The 6,784-nt window shown below is 36.0% G+C and overlaps 1 long non-coding RNA gene across 1 annotated transcript in view; it reads right to left on the reverse strand.

The window, feature by feature from the left end:
• Positions 1-6,094: 6,094 nt before the first annotated feature.
• Positions 6,095-6,784, reverse strand: part of LOC121645659 — a 1,415-nt gene continuing 725 nt past the window's right edge. Inside the window, exon 3 of the long non-coding RNA XR_006011478.1 lies at positions 6,095-6,473. This is a non-coding gene — a long non-coding RNA (uncharacterized LOC121645659). The remainder of the gene's footprint in view (positions 6,474-6,784) is intronic.

Genomic DNA, 6,784 nt, shown 5'->3' on the forward strand with positions numbered 1-6,784 from the left:
CCTCTTGCTTAAACATTACATTTATGTGAATGCAGCTGTTTCCTGACATGAAGCATCATAATTAATTTATTAGAAACAATAATTAAAAAAGAGATAAATTGGACTTGTCTAATTTCATCATCATTTATGATATAGTTTTTCTCCAGTGTGAGTCATTAGGACTTTTTGTGTTTTTCTTTTTTTTTCTCTCTCCTTTTATGCGGGGGGGGGGGGGGGGGGGGGGGGGTTCTAGTTTACTCTACTTGAGAAACTGCTGTGCAGCTGAATGGTGACAGGTCAAAGAAGAACGCACTCTGTTTCAGCATGTAATTTCATGTTACTGGGAATCTAACATTATTGTCCCTACACAACCTCCCTCCCACGCTCCAATTTAGAGACAGATCAATATTCAGCTTTGTTTATCAAAGTGACAGCTCCTGGATATTGCATTTTGCATTTTTATGTTTTTCCTTTATAAGCGGGTATTAAAACATAATATATCTGAAGTCTTGGTTTTATGGGCTGACAAAGGGTGGGGAGGCGCTGTTAATGGTGTAAAACAGTTGAGGAATGGAGCCTGCTCCCGTTCTTACACTCACTGTTGCAAATATCCATCACACACATCAGCACCAGTGTTTGCCTAATGAAGACGCTCTCTTTTGGCAAGTGTCGTCGATAACAGACAAAACCCGCCGAGGAATTCCAGTAGGGGTTTGCATATGTAAGTGCGCACATCGATATGTGTGACACTCAACTCCCAAATCATGCATTATTTGCAAACCAACCATAAAGAAATGACAATGGCAACCCTGTGCATACCAATCAAGGCCCATTATCCATGTCAGTTAGCATGCTGTACGTGAAGGCAGACTTGGCCGACGGGAGTCATACCCGAGGTCCTGATAAATGCTTTGGCTGATTCCCCTTGTGAGTGATGGAGCACTAACCCTGTTTAGCTTCTTTAATATACTTGTATTAGCATGAATAAATAACGACTGTGTCCGGATGCTACAGATATTTGATTGTGCCTACATGATAGGCTGGTATCTTCTGTCTCACGGTGCCACTGCAACTCTCTTGGTGTCACAGCTGAAACAGACTGACATCGATCTTTATCACCTGCTCCCTAAATCAATAATAAGCCCTCAGAGAGAGTGGCAGAGAGGTGGAGGGTGGTGATGATGCTGTCTGCGCCATGTTCATGCTATTGCCAAATATTGTCTTTTTAGAGCTCTTTTTAATATCAGGTTATAATATTTCATGGTGGATCCTGTAGTTATGCATGCAGGTGGTGAGGGGAAAACAAAGGCTTACATAAGTTGACTTTACATTATAAAAGGCAGTGTAGCCATGGCGTCCAGCACCGTAGAACATTAACGTAGCTTCCTGGCCATGTTAATATGAAGAATCTGAACTGTGACAGTCTGCTGCTGTTTATACACTATAAATTCTTATAATTGTCCTGACATGCCAAGATAAGTTACAAGTACTAATATGAACTGCTTTGGTTAACAAGTGATGTACTACTTAATAGACGATCAGTAGCTGTTTTATTGTGAATCAAACTTACAGAGCTCAAGTTACTTTCACCTGCTAAGAGCAACTATTTACAGAAACCTGTGCTGACCTATTTGCTTGTAATTTGAGGGTCATGTCAGGGTAAAAACAGTGAGATAAGTTATCAAGCATGTAATAATTATATAATCATGGGGTGGGACTTTAACAAGTTAATTTCAATTGTTAAAAAAATTAACGCATCAACTGAAATGCAATTAAATATATTTTTCCAGACATAGCTAGAGCCTGAATTTAAAATATTAATATCACTGTCTATTATTTGATTCAGTCTACTACAATCCATTTAAATTAAAAATATTTTGCTTTTTGGAGAAAATATTGCTATGCAATTAAAATGCAATTTTAATAGCATTGAATAATTTTTTTTATCAAGTCCGACTTCTATATTATCATAATGAAATGTAGAAAAACTGGAATATAGCAAGCATGTAGCCTAGGGATGCCCAAGTCCGGTCCTTGACGTCTACTTTCCTGCAACGTGTAGATGCAGCCGTTCTCCAACACCCCAGAAACAAATGACTGGCTCGTTACCAGGGCTCTGCAGAGCTAAATGACGTGGATGAGGGACTTCAGCCATGTGATTCAGGTGTGTTGGAGAAGGGCTTCATCTGAAAGTTGCAGGATAGTAGATCTCAAGGACTGGACTTAGACACCCTGATTTAGACTGTTGTTTGACCTTTCCAAGAGCCATTAGAAAATATTAAACTTCATCCAAAAAAGTGGTCCTTTGGCTGGAAAAAAATAAAAAAAAATAAAAAAACCTCCACAAAGACTCTGAACTCTAAAAAAATCTTTGGTTGAGTTGGTGCAGTCATTGAAGAGTTACTTTTAGCACTTTTTTATGTATTTGAGAACAGTGCCCTTTTCTGTATAACTATTACCGTGTTAAGTTCTTTTTTTTTTGTTTTGCATGCATGTCTTTGTGCAATCGCGATTTTCCTTTAGCGGCAAAAAGTTATCGATATCGATGAAAAAGTACCATCAACTGATGGTATCGTATCGACAGGAAAAATATCAGCCATTCCTACCTCGAACCAGTGACCTTGCTTTGAGGCAGCTGTTGTTTTTATTTTTGTTCTGTTTTTGGGTGAATAAGAAGTTGCTCAAAATAAAATGAAATGGATCAAGCAGCAGAGTCTCAAACAGATAAACATGAATAATTTTAAAGGCTCTACTCTGAGTCTGACAGAGAATAAATATTGATGTTTATCCTTTTAACAGATATTCCATGAAAGGCCTCCAGGAACCTTAAAAGTTTTTCATTTTATCCACATCAGAGATGAATCCCAAAGAAGTCACGACTTATATTTACTGACATGACTAAAAGTAGATAGTTAAAACAATATTAGTAAATCTGACCATATAATTTTTGGCATATTATCTCCTGATTCAGTAAGTGACATTTTAGGTTCACAAATTTAAAAAAACACCTCTGAATGATTTGAGACTGACTTGCTTTCATCATATACCCAGTAGATTCAGCTGTGGGAACCATAAGACACATCTAAATCTTATCTTTCTGTTCATGTCCTTCTCTTGCTTCATGACCAACTCCACAGACAGCTCCCCTGTACACTTCCTCCCACACAGGCAACATTCAGCCATTTGCCCTCTGACCCCCTCTGACAGAACCGGTAGAGACAAACTCATACACAGAATGTTGTGTTCATTTAGCCGGGGAGGGACACTGGCACCTGCTGACCATTGTTAAAATACGTCTTTTTTTTTTTTTTTTTTTGTAAGGAGCAACCATTCATACTTGCAAAATAGTATGTAATGATAAAAGAGTAACACTGAAGGAAAACACAAGATATACACCAGGAAGTAAATCAGTAAGTATGGGAATAAACAGATTAATGTGTAAAGAAACAGATAAATGTCAAATGTAAAGACATGAAAAAAGAACATAAAATGAAAAGAAACTTTCATTATTTCATGCATCTTTTTCAATAATTATTTTTTAATGGATGAAGCTGCTGCTCCTCACATCATTCTCTACCCTGTTTTTCTTTTTTTTTCTTTTTTCTTTTTTTTTCCCACCTTTTTCTGCTATCCAGACTTTAATTCTTTGGGAAATACATGATTTTCTCCTCTGGCTGTCTGGCTACACTCTGTGTAACTCCACTGAACAAACCGTGCAAGTGTGGACTAAACCATTTTGCTCTATTTTAGAGGGGTGATAAGGCCATTGGCACAAATTTGTCCATGTTTCAAAAGGTTTTACTAGTAGTGCAAAAATGATGTTCTATTTAGCCCCATGCTATGTTCTACCACAGCATGTGTGTGTGTGTGTGTGTGTGTGTGTGTGTGTGTGTGTGTGTGTGTGTGTGTGTGTGCAACATCTCAAACAGTAGCAAATGACATCCATATGTTCATATTGATACCCACATTTATCTGTAAAAGGTCTTTTTTTTATTAAACTTTCAGTCTAAAGGAACTTGGACATTTAGCATAAATCATCTCACTGGTTTCAGAGATAATTTAAAACAAGCAGTGTTGTTCTGACAGAATTAAGAGGGATGAATCTTTCTCATTTACCTAAAGAATACACCTGCAGCACATTCATAATAAATGTAAATTGTTTGATGTTTAATGACATGGCAATGATATTAATCAGCTTGTTAATTTATGCAGTGGCGTCGTTGCCACATCTCTGCGTGGCTGCAGCAGCTGTGCTGCTTTCTAATTTGGCAGGAATAAACAGTTGTGACTGACAATCTGCCGTCAGCTCCACCTGTTTTACATGTATGTTAACATATCCAGAATCAGACAAACTGGAATGGCTGATCGAGCTGATAACCAGTGTTGTATTATCTCATAGCAACATTTCCTCTGTCAGGGTTAGTTGAGTCCGATCACTTAATTATTATTTATTTATTTGTGTATAGTAGTAGGAGCACATCTAGGAAAACCCTTGAGAATGAAAATGAATTCCAGATGACAATATAGTTGTGTTGTATTGTATCATAAGTACTATTTAAAAATCATGTTAAAGAGATTGTGTTTTCAAAAGTGGAGTTTTCAAAGGTGATAATAGAAATATTAACTTGTTCCATCCATTGTCTATGCCCACTTTTTTCATGGAAGGGTCACATAGGGGGTGGGTCTTTGTGCATAACGAATGTCCTTGTAACTTCAAAACAATTCACAGGCACAGAGTTATAAGATTGGAAGGTTGTAAGTGTTGCTTTACTGCCATTATTTGTACAAACAAATGTATGAAAGTTGTCTTATATTTCATTTACACAGTTATCAAGCACATAAGGACCATGTCAAGATGCTTAGTTTCTAAAAAACAACAAAAAAAAAATAGACACACTACTAGTGACATATAAAATGGCATGTTTTTAATGCAGACTGAGAGAACAACAAAAAAGAAAATAAAACAACAGAAAATGTTTATTTAGTCTAAGTTTTGCAGATTCACAGTTTTATGTTGCAGATCTCTGCAGGTCACACACAGTACGGACAAAGATGCACACTGATGTGCAGAAGCGTGACAGCTGCATACTAAAAGCCAATTAAAGGTGTGAATGCATGCATCACAATAATTCCACACAATAATGAATGTAAAGGCTGAGGTCAGTAATTATATGTATGAGGACAGTGTGCATGTTTCAGTGTCCACTAAGTTATGTGTAGTTTCTTATCTCACTATGTCCAACAACTATTAAATCACTTGGAAAACGTAGTTACACAGTAGTTAGTATGAACATGGTATGAAGCCAAATGTTAACATAGCAGCTTCATTTATAAAGCCCTTTAAAACAAGCATGGCTGAATACTAAGAGTTTTAGGAAACTAGAAAAAAACATAAAATTATAGAAATAACAGACATATATAAAAACCTGACATTTTCCACTTAAACTAAAGCTAGATTGTGATATTTACAGGAAACATTTTAACAAATGATGTTCGTCTCTGGACCCAACATGAAATCATGTTACTTTTAGAATATTTAAAATAACTTAATATTGACTTCAGATTGAGTCATTTCATGCTGCATAACAGTCTAAACATTACCTGTGTGCTTTGATTTGTTTTAAACAGCCCTCATGCTGTTTTCTTTTTAGAATGACAGACTATGACAGAATAGTTCACCCTTCATGATGGATGGTTTATTTATTTGTTTATTTATTCATTTGAATCCCCATTAGCACAGCAAAGCTGTAGCTATTCTTCCTGGGGTCCCGAAAAAGAGTTACACATTTAAAATGACATGATCAAAATAATTATACAATACATTACATACATTTCATTGCCATGCACAAATAATGTAAAAAGATATTCAGCAATATTAAAACCATATTCTTACAATAACATCATATCATTTTTAAATAACAATTTACACATTCATTATTAAAATATTTATAATAATAAAAAAATACATTTTCAATCATAGGTCAGTCTGGACAATTATTCTAATGATTCACTTGAATTTTGTAGAATTAACTTGTAACCCACTTCTGAGTATGTACACGTCGCCACTAGGTTCGTAGGAGCTATGAGTAAAAGTAATAATCAAGGGACACCAGCATAGGTTACGAAAAACAACGTTTAGTTCTAAAATTATTTGAACAGTGCACAAATAACAATGCCTATGGGCCCTTTAACAATAAAATAAAATAAATTGTCCTTCCAAAGGTTTTGGTTCAGAATTGTTCGTTATGGATCCAAAGTTCAAGTCAGATAAGTCAGAGTAAAATAGTCAAGTCAAGAGTGTATTCAGTGTGGCTCCTGTTGGTGTCAATTCTTGGGATTGGCACAATCCTACCACAACCTCAGCTGAAGGATGTGGCGATGATGATCAGAGTTCTGCTGGGAGGCTCGCCATCTACTGCTCGCTGGTTAATCTCGTCGACACAAGGACTGAAGCTTCATTAAGTTTTTTTCCAACCAATATGAAAAGACCTGACCTGCATTAATAAAACAGGTTATAGTCTAGGTTCTTCCATAATAACGATCAACTAGATTCATTCAAAGTGTTGTACAACATATTATCTGTCCCTTTCCAATAGGGATATAACAATATAGGATACAGGTAGGTAACCAGTTATTTCCACAATAAAGTTTCAGTGTCAAAATAAACCATTTTAACCAATTGTAATAACAGTTAAATAAAATAACATTTTTCCAGTGAATTAACATAAACAAATTAGCCTTTTAATGTAATTTGTTCTCCTCCATATGTAGTGTCTCTTTTCTTTTAACCCCTTTTACATAGGAT

Source organism: Melanotaenia boesemani, chromosome 1, assembly GCF_017639745.1.
Source record: "Melanotaenia boesemani isolate fMelBoe1 chromosome 1, fMelBoe1.pri, whole genome shotgun sequence".
NCBI classification, from domain to species: domain Eukaryota; kingdom Metazoa; phylum Chordata; class Actinopteri; order Atheriniformes; family Melanotaeniidae; genus Melanotaenia; species Melanotaenia boesemani.